This window comes from Lutjanus erythropterus, chromosome 17 (assembly GCF_056507025.1).
Source record: "Lutjanus erythropterus isolate fLutEry1 chromosome 17, fLutEry1.hap2, whole genome shotgun sequence".
NCBI lineage: Eukaryota > Metazoa > Chordata > Actinopteri > Lutjaniformes > Lutjanidae > Lutjanus > Lutjanus erythropterus.
Window position 1 is genome coordinate 9,152,325 of NC_139333.1, and position 9,024 is coordinate 9,161,348.

A 9,024-nucleotide genomic window follows, 5' to 3' on the forward strand; every position below is an offset into this window, starting at 1 on the left:
ATACATACATATGACCATACATACATACGTACATACATACATGCATACATATGACCATACATACATATGACCATGCATACATTCATATGACCATACATACATACACACATACATACATACATACATGCATACATATGACCATGCATACATACATACATACATTCATACATACATATGAGCATACATGCATACATACATACATACATATGACCATGAATACATACATACATACATACATACATACATACATACATATGACCATACATGCATACATACATACATACATTTGACCATGCATACATACATACATATGAGCATACATACATATATACATACATACATACATACATACATACATGTGACCATACATACATACATACATACATATGACCATACATACATATGACCATGCATACATACATATGACCATACATACATACATACATACATACATACATACATACTTATGACCATACATGCATACATATGACCATACATACATACATACATACATACATATGACCATACATACATATGACCATGCATACATTCATATGACCATACATACATATGACCATACATACATACATACATACATACATATGAGAATACATACATACATATGACCATGCATAAATACATATGAGCATACATATATACATATGACCATGCATACATACATTTGACCATACATACATACATACTTATGACCATACATGCATACATATGACCATACATACATACATACATACATACATAAATATGACCATACATACATATGACCATGCATACATTCATATGACCATGCATACATATGACCATACATACATACATACATACATACATACATACATACATATGAGAATACATACATACATATGACCATGCATACATACATATGAGCATACATATATACATATGACCATGCATACATACATATGACCATACATACATACATACATACATACATACATATATATATAAATTCTTTTTATAATTCTTTTTAATTTAAAATTTAAAATGAATTGTGACTTCTTGATGTTATTGAATATTTTTGCATATGTTTATGAAATAAACAATGTTCAAATTGGAAAAGGAATGTTCTTTTTCACTCACGCACCATTATGGTACAATGTTGCCTACAGGCAACGAAACCCAAAAACTTCCAAAAATAAAAATAAAAATAAAATTTCTTCAGATTATGTTTATTTAGTCTATTTTGAGACATAAAAACACATTTCCCTCACTGGCATCATAATGTGTACCATAGAGGGATATGACCATATATACATACATACATACATACATACATACATACATACATATGACCATACATGCATACATACATACATACATGTGACCATGTATACATACATACATATGAGCATACATACATACATACATACATATATACATACATACATACATACATATGACCATACATACATACATACATACATACATACATATGACCATACATACATATGACCATGCATACATACATATGACCATACATACATACATACATACATACATACTTATGACCATACATGCATACATATGACCGACCATACATACATACATACATACATACATATGACCATATATACATATGACCATGCATACATACATACATATGACCATACATACGTACATACATACATACATACATACTTATGACCATACATGCATACATATGGCCATACATACATACATACATACATACATACATACATACATACATATGACCATACATACATATGACCATGCATACATACATATGACCATACATACATACATACATACATACATACATATGACCATACATAAATATGACCATGCATACGTTCATATGACCATACATACATATGACCATACATACATACATACATACATACATACATACATATGAGAATACATACATACATATGACCATGCATACATACATTTGAGCATACATATATACATATGACCATGCATACATACATATGAGCATACATACATACATATGACCGTACATACATACATACATACATATGACCATACATACATTAGACCATGCATACATACATATGACCATACATACATACATACATACATACATACTTATGACCATACATGCATACATATGACTATGCATACATACATACATACATACATACATACATATGACCATACATACATATGACCATGCATACATTCATATGACCATACATACATATGACCATACATACATACATACATATGAGAATACATACATACATATGACCATGCATACATACATATGAGCATACATATATACATATGACCATGCATACATACATATGACCATACATACATACATACATACATATATATATAAATTCTTTTTATAATTCTTTTTAATTTAAAATTTAAAATGAATTGTGACTTCTTGATGTTATTGAATATTACCTACATATTATACATATTATACATATTACCATACATACATATGACCATGCATACATTCATATGACCATACATACATACACACATACATACATACATACATGCATACATATTACCATGCATACATATATACATACATACATACATACATATGAGCATACATGCATACATACATACATACATATGACCATGCATACATACATACATACATACATACATACATATGACCATACATGCATACATACATACATACATGTGACCATGCATACATACATACATATGAGCATACATACATATATACATACATACATACATACATACATACATACATGTGACCATACATACATACATACATACATATGACCATACATACATATGACCATGCATACATACATATGACCATACATACATACATACATACATACATACATACTTATGACCATACATGCATACATATGACCATACATACATACATACATACATATGACCATACATACATATGACCATGCATACATTCATATGACCATACATACATATGACCATACGTACATACATACATACATACATACATACATACATACATATGAGAATACATACATACATATGACCATGCATACATACATATGAGCATACATATATACATATGACCATGCATACATACATATGACCATACATACATACATACTTATGACCATACATGCATACATATGACCATACATACATACATACATACATACATACATACATATGACCATGCATACATTCATATGACCATACATACATATGACCATACATACATACATACATACATGACCATGCATACATACATATGACCATACATACATACATACTTATGACCATACATGCATACATATGACCATACATACATACATACATACATACATACATATGACCATACATACATATGACCATGCATACATTCATATGACCATACATACATATGACCATACATACATACATACATACATACATACATACATACGTATGAGAATACATACATACATATGACCATGCATACATACATATGACCATACATATATACATATGACCATGCATACATACATATGACCATACATACATACATACATACATACATACATATATATATATAAATTCTTTTTATAATTCTTTTTAATTTAAAATTTAAAATGAATTGTGACTTCTTGATGTTATTGAATATTTTTGCATATGTTTATGAAATAAACAATGTTTAAATTGGAAAAGGAACGTTCTTTTTCACTTATGCACCATTATGGTACAATGTTGCCTACAGGCAACGAACCCCAAAAACTTCCAAAAATAAAAATAAAAATAAAATTTCTTCAGATTATGTTTATTTAGTCTATTTTGAGACATAAAAACACATTTCCCTCACTGGCATCATAATGTGTACCATAGAGGGATATGACCATATATACATACATACATACATACATACATACATACATACATACATATGACCATACATGCATACATACATACATACATGTGACCATGCATACATACATACATATGAGCATACATACATACATACATACAAACATATGACCATACATACATACATACATACATACATACATACATACATACATATGACCATGCATACATACATATGACCATACATACATATGACCATACATACATACATACATACATACATACTTACATACATACATACTTATGACCATACATGCATACATATGACCGACCATACATACATACATACATACAAACATACATACATACATACATACATACATACATATGACCATACATAAATATGACCATGCATACATTCATATGACCATACATACATATGACCATACATACATACATACATACATACATACATATGAGAATACATACATACATATGACCATGCATACATACATTTGAGCATACATATATACATATGACCATGCATACATACATATGAGCATACATACATACATATGACCGTACATACATACATACATACATACATACAAATATATAAATTCTTTTTATAATTCTTTTTAATTTAAAATTTAAAATGAATTGTGACTTCTTGATGTTATTGAATATTTTTGCATATGTTTATGAAATAAACAATGTTTAAATTGGAAAAGGAACGTTCTTTTTCACTTATGCACCATTATGGTACAATGTTGTCTACAGGCAATGAACCCCAAAAACTTCCAAAAATAAAAATAAAAATAAAATTTCTTCAGATTATGTTTATTTAGTCTATTTTGAGACATAAAAACACATTTCCCTCACTGGCATCATAATGTGTACCATAGAGGGATATGACCATACATACATACATACATACATACATACATACATGCATATGACCGTACATACATACATACATACATACATACATACATATGAGCATACATACATACATACATACATATGAGCATACATACATACATACATACATACATATGAGCATACATACATACATACATATGAGCATAAATACATACATACATACATACATATGAGCATACATACATACATACATATGAGCATACATTCATACATATCACCAAACATATGACCATGCATACATACATACATAGATATGACCATACATACATACCTACATACATATGACCATGCATACATACATATGACCATACATACATACATACATACTTATGACCATACATGCATACATATGACCATACATACATACAAACATACATACATACATATGACCATGCATACATTCATATGGCCATATATGCATACATACATACATACATACATACATACATACATACATACATTCATATGAGCATACATACATACATATGAGCATAAATACATACATACATGCATATGAGCATACATACATACATACATATGAGCATACATACATATGAGCATACATACATACATACGTACATACATATGTAGCTCAGCGTAAGTTCAATCAGGAAGACCTTCTATTACGCTGCCTTCATTCACAACTTTCCTTTACTCCGCCTCTCTCCTCCTATTCCCTCTAATCAGCTGTTTGTGGGCGTTCACCTTCGTCTTTACCATCCATTCAGATTTTGCCACGGTCATGATAGCCAGTCAATTTGCTGCTACCAAATCTTTAAATCGCCTCTGTCTTTGCTCCATCAGTTGTCATTCAGTCAATCGCGCGACCCTCCTCCACCCCTCTCTCCTCCAGTCACTGGACCCAGGTAGCAGAAGATGTTCACCTCGATCCTCCCTGACGCCCTCTCCTCCAGCCTTCGGGTCCAGGCAGCAGAAGTCCAGAGCCACTTCACCTCACCAGTCTCTGCTTTGCACCTCATCATCACCACCACCAGCACCACCAGTGTCTAGACCCCGGGGGGGTTCTCTTCACTACAGCTTCATCACCCCCATTTATATATACATATTGTTTCACCTCATTGGGGTCTAACCGCCAAAGACTGTTCATGTTTCATATATCATGCATGTGCCAATAAACCATTTCTCTTTTACTCTTAGTCTCTCCTGATTGAAATGAGCATACATACATATAAGCATACATTCATACATATGGCCAAACATATGACCATGCATACAAACATACATACATATGACCATACATACATACATACATACATATGACCATAAATACATATGACTATGCATACATACATACATACATGTGACCATGCATACATACATACATATGACCATACATACATACATACATACATACATACATATGACCATACATACATATGACCATGCATGCATACATACATATGACCATACATACTTACGTACATAGATACATACATATATACGTACATACATACATGCATACATATGACCATACATACATATGACCATGCATACATTCATATGACCATACATACATACACACATACATACATACATACATGCATACATATGACCATGCATACATACATACATACATAGATACATACATATGAGCATACATGCATACATACATACATACATATGACCATGCATACATAGATACATGTGACCACACATATATACATACATACATATGAGCATACATACATATGACCATACATACATACATACATACATATGAGCATACATACATACATACATACATACATATGAGAATACATATATACATATGACCATGCATACATACATATGAGCATACATACATACATATGACCATGCATACATACATATGAGCATACATACATACATATGACCATACATACATACATACATACATACATATGACCATATGACCATACATACATATGTATGACCATACGTACATACATACATACATACATACATACATATATATATAAATTCTTTTCATAATTCTTTTTAATTTTAAATTTAAAATGAATTGTGACTTCTTGATATTATTGAATATTTTTGCATATGTTTATGAAATAAACAATGTTCAAATTGGAAAAGGAACGTTCTTTTTCACTTACGCACCATTATGGTACAATGTTGCCTACAGGCAACGAACCCCAAAAACTTCCAAAAATGAAAATAAAAATAAAATTTCTTCAGATTATGTTTATTTAGTCTATTTTGAGACATAAAAACACATTTCCCTCACTGGCATCATAATGTGTACCATAGAGGGATATGACCATACATGCATACATACATACATATGACCATACATACATATTACCATACATACATATGACCATACATACATATTACCATACATACATATGACCATGCATACATTTATATGACCATACAAACATACATACATACATACATACATACATACATACATACTTATCACCATACACGCATACATATGACCATACATACATGCATTCATACATACATATGACCATACATACATATTACCATACATACATATGGCCATACATACATACATACATACATACATACATACATACATACATACATACATATGAGCATACATGCATACATACATATATACATATGACCATGCATACATACATACATACATGTGACCATACATACATACATACATACATATGAGCATACATACATATGAGAATACATACATACATATGACCATGCATACATACATATGACCATACATACATACATACATACATACATATGACCATACATACATACATACATACATACATATATATGACCATACATACATACATACATACATACATACATATATATATAAATTCTTTTTACAATTCTTTTTAATTTAAAATTTAAAATGAATTGTGACTTCTTGATGTTATTGAATATTTTTGCATATGTTTATGAAATAAACAATGTTCAAATTGGAAAAGGAACGTTCTTTTTCACTCACGCACCATTATGGTACAATGTTGCCTACAGGCAACGAACCCCAAAAACTTCCAAAAATAAAAATAAAAGTAAAATTTCTTCAGATTATGTTTATTTAGTCTATTTTGAGACATAAAAACACATTTCCCTCACTGGCACCATAATGTGTACCATAGAGGGATATGACCATACATACATACATACATACATACATACATACATACATATAACCGTACATACATACATACACATACATACATACATACATACATACATGTGACCATACATGCATACATACATACATACATACATACATATGAGCATACACACATACATATGAGCATAAATACATACATACATACATATGAGCATACATACATACATACGTACATACATACAAACATACATACATATGAGAATACATACATACATACGTACATACATACAAACATACGTACATATGACCATATATACATATGACCATGCATACATACATACATATGACCATACATACGTACATACATACATACATACATACTTATGACCATACATGCATACATATGGCCATACATACATACATACATACATACATACATATGAGCATACATACATATGACCATACATGTATACATACATACATACATGTGACCATGCATACATACATACATATGAGCATACATACATACATACATACATACATACATATGAGCATACATACATACATACATATATACATACATACATATGAGCATACATACATACATACATATGACCATACATATATATGACCATGCCTACATACATACATACATACATACATACATACATACATACATACATATGACCATGCATACATTCATATGACCATGCATACATACATACATACATACATACATACATATGACCATACATGCATACATATGACCATACATACATACATACATATGACCATACATACATATGACCATGCATACATTCATATGACCATACATACATACACACATACATACATACATATGGTCATACATATGACCATGCATACATACATACATACATACATATGCGCATACATACATACATACATATGACCATGCATACATAGATACATATGAGCATACATACATACATATGAGCATACATACATGCATACATATGAGCATACATACATACATACATATGAGCATGGATACATACATACATACATATGAGCATACATACATACATACATATAAGCATACATACATATGAGCATACATACATATGAGCATACATTCATACATATGGACAAACATATGACCATGCATACAAACA